Here is a 13,083-nt window from a genome sequence, read left to right as displayed (position 1 = left end):
TATACACTATTATCCTGCCAGCAAAGTTATCAAGTTACACAGTAAAGTTATAAAGTAACAGAGGCAGGAATTTTTGCTGCATCACACATAAGATGTTTAGGATCTCCTGTTTCCCAGATTTTTTTTGCAGTTCTGTCAAAGGACAGCTGTCCTGAAAGCAAAATGGTAAAGCACTTCGTTGTTTGATTTGTATAATAACAAGAAGATAAAAAGATACTTTCTCAGCCTGGAGGTAGGGGAGTCTCTGTGTGTTTATCTGCTGGTTTAGCCTAGCTTCTTGTTAGAAAACTTGATATACCTTGAATAAGTATGCTTCTCTAAAACCTAACATGTAACTTATTATCAAAGCAATGCTGCATTATTATGACCTGTTTTCTGTGTTAATTTTTGTATCAGTTGGTTGAGATATGATTCAGTTTAGCAAAATGTATTGAGGACCATCTAGGAACCAAGCACAGCATTAAGCAGGGTGAGTATCTAAATGACAGAGACCGTCTCACTGGAATCTATCAAAATGATAACTCTTATTTCTTCCATTGTTAGAATTTTCTAGTATCCACTGGTAAGAGGAACTGGGCAGAAAAAGTTCTTCAAATTTTGAGTCTGAAAATAGATAAAAACACGGTATATGTTAAGTATTTAAAAAGGTTTTAATGTGTTGTTAGGACAGCGTCAATTACTGTGGAGGTCCAATCTTATGTGTGTGGATCTGCTAGTGACATCAATGTCGCACTAATCAGATTCTAAATAAAATAAAGTCGTGGTGGTTAGACTAATTGAGCCTTAATTTTTGCCTCGTTAATAAAAATCTGTTACAATTATTGTACCTCATATATTATGACTTAATCTGTTGCATGTCTGACCCTAATCTTTGAGAATGGTCACACTATGTTTTGATGACACATCCTGATATCTCCTTTGTCAAGTTACTCCATCCATTGTGACATTTACGACTAAGGAAATTCTCTATAGTTAGAAATATACAGGATACTGCTGTCTACAGGATGTTGAACAGCTTTGTCTAAAACATTTGCAGTCATTTTAGAAAAACAATCCTATGATAGCAGAATCAGTCTAATAGATTATAGTTTGAGCTGAAGCAGAAAGCTATTGTGTGTGTGTGTGTGTGTGTGTGTGTGTGTGTGTAAAGAGATAGAGAAAAAAAAGTCTAATCATTACTTTGCTTCGTTATGCAATCCTAGAAGGAACTGATGTTTCTTCTTTGGAGCCCAGCTTTTGGCTGGACTCCTGTGACACACAGTGGGAATTCACTTCCTATCAGGAAACGCTGTTTTTCAATGTATTATCTTGTTGAGACAACCACAGTGAACAATAGGCTATTAATGTATTAGAACAACAAGTGTCATAACCAAGCCAATATTTGCTTTGTTTTGAGTGTTACCCTAAAAAAAAAAAATCTTTGGCCAGGCTTGAGAATACATTTGGCCATCAGTAACTGCTGGGCATAAATATCATGACAATTAAAAAGAACAAAGAAGAAAAAAATGTGTTAATAACATGATGAACTTTTTGCAGGTTTACTCGCATCTTGTGCAGAGAGACAAGAATAAATTAAATGGTTTCAAATACATCTTTCAGATACTAAAAAATGTCCACTTAAAGGCCTATTTTGAGTTCTGGAAGCTACACCAAGAAGCTGGAACAGAGAAAAAAGCCTCAAACTCCGGTTTTCTTAGAAAATATCAAATGCTCTTATGAGATATATCACATTCAATTTTGGATATTTGTATTTAAAATAATAATCCTTATTTGAGGGCTGCCTACTTTTACAAGGCTATTTATTTCTTTAATGATTAGGAAGAAGAAAACTCCATTTAGGGGATGGTCAGTTAATATCAAGTCACCACTATAATCATGTGATAAAAGTATAATAAAACTTCAGAGCTGGAAGGTAAACCTAGAGGTCCTGTGATCAAAACACCTCATTTTACACATGAAGCAAATCCGACCTTACTTTCATTTAGGCTTCCTTTACTGTCTTAACCCAAAATTCTGTTTAACAGCCATTCTCAACAACTCTTGGATATTTTATTTTTCAATTGGCAGTTACCTGGTTTTTGTTGTTTGCTACCTTTCCATGTAGTAGTCATGTATTAGTTCTGTGATTAAACTGAAAACTCTTTAAAACTCTTTAAAGACAGGACCTAGACCTGTGTTTTATATTTCTTTTATAGACTTTACCAACCAGCTGAATTAGTATTTGCTGTTTGATTGGATAAGTAAGGTTATTTTTTTTAAATTTTAAAATGACATTTTTGTACCTACTCTCAAAACCCAAAAGTATAGATTTTAAAAAAATTGTTCCTTTTATACCTTCATTCTTTTTTGTGATTACTTTTTAGTCAGCTTGACATTTATTTTATATGCCAGTGAAATTCATTACCTCAACCATCTTGGATACCTGGCCATTCTGAACAAACCATGATTATTAGCTCAGTTTTCAAGGGTTGCTCTAAATTCTCCACACTGGTTTATTTTAAGACAAGTAGAGAATGGGATATTATGATTCAATAGCCCTACTCACCTCAGTTTAATAAATCCTTATTGCATAACTGTAAGTGGACAGTAAAGAAAGGAAAAAGATTTGACCCAATTACTGGGGCATATAGACCTCAAATAATTTAAAGGCAAGACAGACTTTGAAAAAGTGTTTTGGGAGCAATACTGGTTGTTGGGGGGAGAGGGGGGTGGGGAGAAGGGTGGAGCTAATTCTGATGGAGGAGATTCTGGAAGCCATTATGGAAGGAGTTGGCTTTTGAATAAGACCTTGAAGTTTGGATTAAGATTTGGATGGATGGAGATGAGAGGGAAAACAGTTTAAGTATATGAGAAATAAGGTGAGCAAAGCATCAGTCAAGGAAATGGCTTTTGTTTGGGACAGTCATCATTTTCCTCTGAGTCTGTGAGGGATAAACTTGGAAGTCTCTTCCATTCTGTTTTCAGAGCCTGAATTTTGGAAACCCCCAGACTGATTCCTATATTTTTTAAAGGTAGGACTCCAAGTTGCTTTTTTCTTTCCTTGAGGGAAGGACTAAGAAAATTATGTTTTTGGAAAATTATAGTGAATATCTTTGTGCTTCTCAGTTTAACCATGAACCTCAAGAGTTGTAGTGTCCATGCTACCTTTTAGATGTTTAAAATAACACTTTCTGGCACTTTCCAACTCAATAGAACTCTTTCTTGACAATAGAGATCAAAAGTAGAAACAAAATATTTAACAAATTCTGGAGCGCTACTTAAGTTCCTAAGCTCCATGAAGATTGCTTTTTATTTGACAATAAAGTACTTGATGTAGGCTTTAAATCCAGCTAAATAGGCACTATAGAACTAAGCTGTGAGTCTAGTCTTTGTGAGCCTCACAAAACAAGAATCCTACTCCAAGCCTGAATTTAAAATATAGCAAGCAATTTAAGTGGACCCTTCAGGCATGTATGAGTGGATACAAAAAGCTGAGTCATAAAGTTTATTCTCTCTGGTGAATTACCATTAAAGCTTGAAAGAGCAGCAATCTCATTATTTCAAAAAATAGTTAAATGGTTCAAAATTCTTTTTTTAAAAAAGATTTTATTTATTCATGAGAGACCGAGAGAGAGAGAGAGAGAGGGGGGGGGGTGGGGGAGGAAGAGAGAGAGAGAGAGAGAGAAAGACAAGCAGAGACAGAGGCATAGGGAGAAGCAGGCTCCGCACAGAGTAGAGAGCCCAATGCAGGACTTGATCCCAGAACCCTGGGATCATGACCTGAGCTGAAGGCAGATGCTTAGCCGACTGAGCCACCCAGGCTTCCTAAATGGTTCTAAATTCTTATGAAAATACACTCAAAAAATTTGTTTTGTCTATTGTTAACACTGAATGCATACCTATAACCTACCTAAAATCAAGAAATTGGAGCTTCAGATATTAGGTGATTTTTTTCATAAAAATTAGCATTTACTACATAATATGTAGTAGCTTCTAAAATTAGTTATTGCCAGAAATCTTTAGAGGAATTTTTTTAATGCAGTTTATATTTTAAATCTTTTCTTATATTTGGCAGATCATATGATCTACTTTCTCTGTATCCTATTCTACTCTAGTTAATGTGAAAAGTCTCAAAATAAATTGAAGGACACATTCTTTTTGGGACCTATGTGTTTTGTCTCTGTTGTTATCCTTACAAAGGTATTCTTCATCTTTTTAAAATCTGTACTTTACTTCTGATGTCTTTGTTAAACTTTTTTCCGTGAATTAAATGATGCTTTCTCTTTTTCCCTGATTTTGACATTAGACGTTTTAGGTCATCTTTCAGATTTTCTTTTTATTAAGACTTCAAGTTCCAGCTGTGATTTAGAGACTTAAATTGTTGTCTCTGTCTTCCCATCATCTTCTGTCTCCTCATTGTTTCCATGTCAGAAAAGAATCTCAATCTCGGTACATGGGTGGCTCAGTGGCTGAGTGTCTGCCTTTGGATCAGGGTGTGATCCTGGGGTCCTGGGATCGAGTCCCACATCGGGCTCCCTGCAGGGAGCCTGCTTCTCCCTCTGCCTAGGTCTCTGCCTTACTCTCTCTCATATGAATAAATAAATAAAATCTTAAAAAAAATCAATCTCATTTCTCATATAAATTATCATAAAATATCAAAATTTATGCATACATTTTCAAGGTTCTTACTCATATCAACTAAGCCTACTTTTCAAGGCTAAATTTTACTTTATACATGGTCAGAGCCTAGACCTCTTTAAATAATAATAAATGACCAACACAGTTCTAGATGAAACAGTGGGGCATATATAATCTAGATACTAGGTTTCAAAGAACTCACCCACCAGTACCACTTCTTCCTAAAGCTTACTATTGTAGTTGTAGTAAACTGCAACTTGTAAATTACACTTGGTAGAAGATTAAATTTGCTGAATGACCAGGAAATTTTGCTTGTTTATTATTGACTTAATAATCCCTGAGTGTCAGATCCTATATCACGTTTTAATGTTCAAGTAAATTTCATTGTAAGAAAAATCTAGTCTATGAAAAAAAAAATTTGCCAAAGAGTTCACATTAGTGGTAGGGACTTAGATGATGTTCATTTAGTTGGTTCACTTAAGAGGTGGAGGCTGGGGTAGGGGAGGAGTTGGAAACATTTGCTAAAGGATCTTCACAGGTATAAAATTCAAATGACTCAAAATGTAAAAACATCAATAGGGATTAGGGAGAGGAATGGTGGAAGGTAGATAACAATATAGGACAGTGGTTAAGAACAGAAATCCTAGAGCCAGTCTCCTTAAATTTATATCTCAGCTAACACTTACTCTGTGTGACCTTGGATAGGCAACTTCTCTGTCCTGTTTCTTTGTAAAATTAGTATCATAATGGCACCTACCTTTCTATGGTTATTTCTAAAGGATTAAAAGAGTTCAAACATGCTATATTCTTGAAACCATGTTAGACAACATTAGATGGTCAGAAAATGTTGATTACTGGCTATTATCCCTTTCTTCAACATAAAAACATTGTCATCAAAAATTGCATTTTTAAAAATTCTGATGTAATTTCTTTTTTTTTTTTTTTAAGATTTTATTTGTTTATTCATGAGAGACACACAGAGAGAGAGAGAGAGAGAGAGAGAGAGAGAGAGAGAGGCAGAGACACAGTCAGAGGGAGAAGCAGACTCCATGCAGGGAGCCCGACATGGGACTGGGTCCTGGGTCTCCAGGATCAGGCCCCGGGCTGAAGGCGGCGCCAATTCTTTAATGAAAAAACAAGCTAAATTACAAGCTAAAACAAACAAGCTAAAGGATGGTTTAAGGAATGGAGTTGCAGTGGCTGAACACGCCTGACAAGGATTTGGAATATAGGCAGATCCTTGAGGACCGGACAGACCCCTATCTAGCAACAGGCAATAGGGAAGAAGCCAGGTGTGTGGATTGTCGGTAAGAGGGAAGTTCAACAGTAGGTGTCGAACGCTGAGACATGGGCAGACCATAGAGACAGGGTATTTCAGTAATTGGAGAAGGCTAGATGGGGACCGAGTACCAGGGAGCTCTGCATGGCATCAGAAATCCCTTATAAGCCAGGTGACCTCCAGAAACCGTGGAAACTGATAAAAGGGTCTAAGACTCAGACCTGGGGTATCAGGTTCAGGTATAGACTTTCAATTTTGAAAGTATTTAGAGTTACCTGACAGAGAAACAAAGGGATTTAGGCTGCTTTATAGTGAGTGGAGAGTCTGAGAGACCAACAGAGTTTCATCATTAAGAATTAGATAAAAGTATTGCAAGTCAGACAGAGTGGAAAGCAGTAGCAAAACTAACTTGATGTTGAGCTGCTTAACTAGTTTTACTTTTTTCATAATCCTAGGGATCCAGAGCCTGTGGCATGATGTTGAAACAGCAGGTTAGGGTTTGGTGGTCCCTAATGTGGGGAGATGGGCAGAAATACTGCATGTGTCTATGCATGGCAAGAAACTTGCTAACCTGAGCAAGTGACTTTTTAGATCCATCCTTGGCTAAATGAAAAAACATTCCATTAGACTGTAATATTTTATAGTTAGATAATTGCTTTAACACTGTTTCAGCTATGCTAGAAGTAGTAGAGCCGACTTCATCTTTAATTTGTGGCAACATTCATTGTGAATCTTCATGGAGTATTACAAAGAAATTTCTGATCAGCTTTTAATGTGACAAGAATATTGGTATCTTCTTGAGATTTTTCTTGGAAACCTTGTTTCTCAGTCAAAAATTACAGTTTGCAAAAGTCCTGCCACTGTGGAAGATATCTATGTTCCATTGCCCTTACATATATCAATGATGTCTGTTATTTCTAAAGAGCTAACTTTGATTCTGCAAAGGTGTGCCATGTGTCCACATCGTTATCTACATTGTTATGATGGTAAAATGCCTCGTAAAAATCAGTATTATCAGGGTGGAAATTCCATTGGAATAGCATATTTGTTTCCTAGAACTACCATTAAAAAAGTACCACAAAACGAGTGGCTGAAAACAACAGAATTTTATTCTCCAATAGTTCTTGAGGCCAGAAGTCCAAAATCAGGGTGTCAGCCAGCTTGGTTTCTTCTGGGGGCCCTGAGGGAAATCTGTTTTATGCCTCTCCTAGCTTTTGGTGCCAGTAGTCCTTGGTGTTCGCTGGCTTAACAGTTTTATCAGTTTTATCTCTGCCTCCATCATCACATAGCTTTTTGCCCCATGTGTCTCCTCTGTGTCTGTGTCTGTGGCCACATCTCTCGACTTTATAAAGACACACTAGTCATTGGGCTTAGGGCCTGCCCTAATCCAATATGAATTCATCTTAATTTGATAACAAATGCCCTATTTTCAAATAAGATCATATTTTGAAGTAATGACATGAATTTGAGGGACATTGTCCAACCCAGTACAGTATGTAAAGTCAAACTTTAGATCTAAAGGATGATTCATTTGAAAAAACTAGTATCACAAAAAGATTTTTTTACGAAAGCAGATTTCTGAGGTTGATGAACATCTCTTTTCATGGACTGCCACTTATTACAGTGATCACATTTCTAAAACGGCAGGTTATGACCAAGTATTTTTGAAAGTGATTTTCAAGTACTATTACCTATGCTTAATAAATTTCATTTTCATGGCTCACTGTTAGACTTTCCATAGAAAGAAAACAGATGGGGTTGTGATGATCTTGAAATCCTTACTAGCCAAAATCTGAAGGTGGGAACTCCTTCAAATCAGACTTCCTTGCAGTCACAATGTATTGATTTACCTACAGCTTTTAGATTGATTTTTTTCAACTGTATTTTATATGTTATAACCATAAAACCTAAATTTCTTTTTTTTTTTTTAAACTAAAATTCTTTAGCTGGAATACCTAAAATAGCAGATCAGAATGAACTCTTGGGACATACTCAAACGCTGTATTCTTTAACTTTTTATATGTTTCTTTTCCCTTCAATTTTTACTATAAAGAACTTTGCCTTTTGTGTATGTGCTCTTCCAGGCTCTCTCCTGTTTCTCTGGTCACAGTGACCTCATTAGGAGCAGACCGTTAGAAGTGTCATCAACAGTAACAAATCCGTTTTTAGATTGGACTTTTGAGTGAATGTTTTATTTTGCAAACTCCACTCATTTTTAATAATGAGCTTTGTAGGATTGTTTGCATTTCTTCAGAATGAGGAACTAGAATTTCTTGAGTTCAGAATCCTTGAGAAATAAGTAGATGTAAGCCTGGAATTTGGGGGAGTTAAGTTTTCCATATTGCTTGTACTCTTGATATTCATTTTGGAAAGTTTCCTGAGGTTTTTAGATAGAGGTACAGTATTAGGTAAGAGTGAATTTGACCTCAAACATTGTTCTCAAGAAAATGTCAAAAGCAGGGGCTTTAAACTTTTCAAGCTCGCTGCTGCACAAATAAACTTGAGCTCATGAAGTATGTGAGAGTTGATGTTTCATTAAAAAAACAAAACAAAACAAAAACTGTTTGCCCAGAAGGACTACCATATAGTAAAGAGCCAAAGGTTTAAAGTATCTCTAGAAATTGAGCAATGAATCTTTTTTTTAAAAAATCACAATCTCCACTAATTCCACTTTTTAAAACCTCTCATTTATCATGAGCTGTCAAGTTCTGGAGAGTTTCCTGGATCACAGTTTTAAAAATTTCACTGATACCAGGGGATTCAATAACAGAAACTAAATGTCTGAGAGGTACATTCAAGTAATCAATCCACTAGTCTCTGTCAACTTTCTCTTAGGAGAAGAAAAAAATCCTTTTGTTTTTTTCCCAATCATTTCGAAAAGCTTCATGTTGAAGACAAACGATAACTGTGGGAATATATACAGAACATTCATCAAATTTTGTAGAAAAGGTAGACACCAACGCCATCTGTTTTTGGATTCTGCAAGATACTTGAGGGATTGCCTCTCTGTGGTTGATTGTTTTACTTGCCATTTTTAGGCTATATATGTATTTCTTTAAAAATCAATTTCATATTTGTTTTTCCAAATGATTCATGTTGGGAACAATTTGAGCTAAATCTAGATAATGATTGGCTTTGGACTTTCAAGAAAATACATTTCATCTGAACTTTATGTATCTTCAAGTTTGTAACTCTGCCCCTTGCATAGCCATTGTATTTTGTAAATTTGATCTCTTTATAATGAAAAGCTCCTTTTCAAGTTACTAATAAATGTTACTTACAGTCTTGCCAATGTCTAAGCAAGTAACTGCCCTTCTTCTCCCCAATCCCTACTCTTCAAATATGGGAGTCCAGCACACTGTTCCTTGCAACAGGTAATGCTGATAATAAAATATTGTTCATCAGGTTTGGTACTTTAGTGACAAAGAGGTTTGGTCTGTCTTATGCTTTGTCCAACAGCTGAGTGAATACTTTTAGTCTTTGGATCACCCTGCTGAATTTTGACCTGGCAAGCATCTGTTCAAAATTTTTGTACTTCATTTATATTATTTAAAATGTAACTATAGGGCAGCCTGGGTGGCTTAGCGGTTTAGTGCCACCTTCAGCCAGGGTCTGATTCTGGAGACCCAGGAGTGAGTCCCATGTCAGGCTTCCTGCATGGAGCCTGCTTCTTCCTCTGCCTGTGTCTCTGCCTCTCTCTCTGTCTCTGTCTCTCTCTCTCTCTCTGTACCTCTCATGAATAAATAAATAAATAAATAAAATCTTAAAAAAAGAAAAATAAAATGTAACTATTATGTTCCAGTTGTACAAACAACTGGATGTATTTTTCATGTTTGCTAAAATATTTTATCTTGATTAGCAATGTATAATTTTTCTTTATAAAGCAAATTTTGAAACAAAATCATTCTCATAACTATGTCCTTCAATGACAGTTTTCTTTTATCTGTTTTTTGGTCTTTTGGGTTTTGTTTTGTTTTGTTTTGTTTTGTTTTGTTTTAATGAATACTGAGCCAGCTATCAAATTCCATTAGGCAGAAGACATTTAGCAACATGATGGGTGTTGTTACCATTACCAGTTTATTTTGTTATTGTTTGTTGGTTTTTTCCTTGACTTTAAGTTTCAATTTCGGGGCTAAGGCTTAGGTTAATAGTATCTTTTACTAATCAACTGTAGAGTCATTGTTTCCTGACTTTTAAATTGAACTTTAGAATTTATCATTTTATTGTAAAGATATCCTCATCAGAAGTCATTTGAAAAGATACTGGCACTAGACCAGAATGTAAAAGTTGTTACATTTATACAAATTTGACAGCCACACAAGGCTTTTTAATCTTTCTTCTTTCAGAACACTTACCATTTCTATTTTGGTGGCAAATATTGTGATCCTGTAATGTATTTCCAGGCACCACAATAAAGGCTGTAATTAAGGTTGTAATAGTTGTATATACTGTTAGGAAATAACAGTCTTTTGAGCCATTCCATCTTTTTTTGTCAACTCTTTCATACCTATTAAGATCTGTAACCATGAATAATTCTACATTTGGTGAAGAACATTTGGTAATCTGAGGCATATTATTAAACGTCAGTTTTCTTATACTACTAACATAATCTTTTTCTGAAAGTTCATTTGTTTCATTATAAGTAGAGGCCCTCAACTCTTTCAAAGTGATGCTAAATTAATTTAGGGGTAAAAGTGTAAGCTTGAACAAAATTTATTGTTACCCAGAGCACAATCAGTGTCATTTTGATAATCTCTGATTAAGGCATAGTAGTTATCTGTTAGGTTAGTGGTTAGAACTTCCAAAGTACTGGGTCATTGCCTATCTGATGGTTTCTTCAGATGGGATTTGAGCCAGTAAGGGCCTTTACTCTGCATTTCATTCTGTTTGTTTGGAACTCAAAATTATGTTGAATGTTCCATAATATTTTATGATACCATTCATCTTTGCCTACCTCATGAAACTTCTTGATCTGCCCAGCTCCTAATACTCCTTATCTTTATTTCTGGCTTCCTAAGTACTGATGGAAAAGACTGAGTATGTAGGATAACAAATTATGAAGAAGCAGTATTGTGTCATAGAAAGAGCTCTGGATTAGAACAACCTGAACACCCTGATGATACTTGGTATATGGTCTTGGGCACATCTCTTTATGAAGACTTCTTCCATTAATTATCTAATCTGGAAAACAAGAGATTTGGACCATTATTTGCTTCAAATAATCAAATGAAAGGCATTTCTTTGACTTATTGGTAATATGTTAGTGGATACTTCTTAATCATTGAAAGTCTAGTTACTTAAATTTGTTTTTTGTGTATTTGGGTAAAGCAGATTACCACTGAAATAAACCTAATTTGTATATCTACTTTTATGTGTATGCTAGAGGGACAACCATACAATTAAGTCTGTTTACATGTGCTAAAATTTGTAAGCCATCTTTATAGTTTATTCTCCACAGTCCATGATATTTATAGAATTCCTGCATAAAATGTTTGTGATAGGCCTGTTTTTTTCCATATATTTCATTGGAAAAGTAAATTTTGACAATGGAGCAATCTACGAATGACATGATAGTACTAGTATGTGCCATTATTATGGCAATATCTGATACTTGAGCATGGTAGCTTGAGAAAAATCACTCAGTGCCTCAGAGTGTAGTTTCCTCTTATCTATAAAATGTGATCCTTGAATCTAGTGTGCAGTGTTTCAAGAGAACTTTCAATAGAATCAATAGGCATTATAACAATAAGACTCTAGTGCTTGTGGGATAATTTAATCTTCTTCCATTGGGGCACTTAGGTAGTGTCATTTGTATTACTTATATTACATTTGCTATTCAGTGCTCATTGTTTAGGGTTTTTTTCTTTCTTTTTTATCTTGACTTTTATCTGTGCCTAGTTCCATTTTTCCAAATCTGTTGATTTCCGTGTCAGTTGTTTATAAAATCTTGGCTAGCAGTTGAAAGTAGTTTATTCCTCTTAGAATTTAAAATGAGTAAAACTTCACCAGTCAGTCTAAGGTTATGGCTTGTTATAGTTTGTGCAGGGTCCAAATTGTTTTTTAAAACTTTAAATACCTTCACAATTTTACAGTAAATTTCATTAAGAAAAACTCTAACTCAGTAAGCTAGCATTTGTTGTTGTTGCTGTTGTTGTTTTAACCAAATATGCTGCTTTGAAGTCTTGGCATATCTTTGATTTTTGTTTTAAATATGGAACAATAGGCCTGGTACTTGAAAGTACGATAATCTTTTTGCTTATGTTCTAGAAGAAGCTGTTAAAACTGCCAAGAATTAAGTTTGAAAAGACTTTCTTTAATAACTTTTCATAAGATTGTTTTTACCATTCTCAGCCTAGAACTAATACAAACCAGACTGATTTAGGAGGAGTTGTAATGTAGCAAAATAATTCAATTCATCCGCCACTTATGGAGTCCCCCGCCCGTGGGGACTACATACATAAGCAAAGAGATCTGGAAAATTGAACTAGAACTAGATAAAACTCAAGGAAAAATGAAAACAAATGGACATTGAGTAATACAGATGGCACTTTCTAAGTGCCCAAATGGAGGAAAATTTAATTATCCCCCAGATCACTAGGATCTTACTGCTATAGCCTGCCATAAACATTTTTTAAAAAATCACAAGCATTTCCAATTCCCTTCCATCTCTAGCATATATTCATTCCCTCCTCTCTATCTCATACAAACACACCTCTTTTCCTTTCAGTTTCCCATCTGACCATAACTTAGAGTTTCTAGAATAGTGTTTTTCAGACTGTGGGTCACAACCCATTAGTAGACCAAGAATCTATTTGACCAGTATTTTTTTTTTTAATGAAAAAGATTAAAACAAAATATCAGAATGTACTGCTTAGTAAGGGAAAGTACCATAAATTTATTCCAGTTACATATCTCATATATGTATATATTCATATATATCTGTATATATTTGTATGTGATTACACTATAAAATGTATTTCTTATTGTGGATTGCCATTTTTAAAAAGTTTAAAAGCCATCATTCAAGAGTATTTCATCTATTTGTGCCTTCAACCTAAATTTCTTTAAATATACATGTTGGGTGGTTATTTCATAAATATTTGGATAAGATTTTTTAAATGAGAATTTTTGTTTATACCAGATACCTTGTTTCTAAGCTGCATGGCCAGAGGGAAACCTATAGTGTT

At 35.0% G+C, this 13,083-nt stretch overlaps 1 protein-coding gene across 11 annotated transcripts in view; it reads left to right on the top strand.

The window, feature by feature from the left end:
* ADD3 (adducin 3) overlaps nucleotides 1-13,083 on the top strand; it is a 121,301-nt gene that overhangs the window by 73,187 nt on the left and 35,031 nt on the right. The window contains exon 1 of one of the 11 annotated variants that reach the window (XM_041742683.1): nucleotides 112-165. The exons of 9 other annotated variants lie outside the window; for them this stretch is intronic. The gene's annotated coding sequence lies outside the window, so the exon portion shown is untranslated. Of the gene's footprint in view, nucleotides 1-111; nucleotides 233-13,083 lie in introns of those variants that run through there. One more of the 11 variants, XM_041742681.1, reaches the window with a different exon arrangement.

The sequence above is a fragment of the Vulpes lagopus genome, chromosome 2 (genome assembly GCF_018345385.1).
Source record: "Vulpes lagopus strain Blue_001 chromosome 2, ASM1834538v1, whole genome shotgun sequence".
NCBI classification, from domain to species: Eukaryota; Metazoa; Chordata; class Mammalia; order Carnivora; family Canidae; genus Vulpes; species Vulpes lagopus.
Note: the sequence above shows the minus strand (reverse complement) of the source record. Positions and strands in the feature narration are given on the sequence as shown.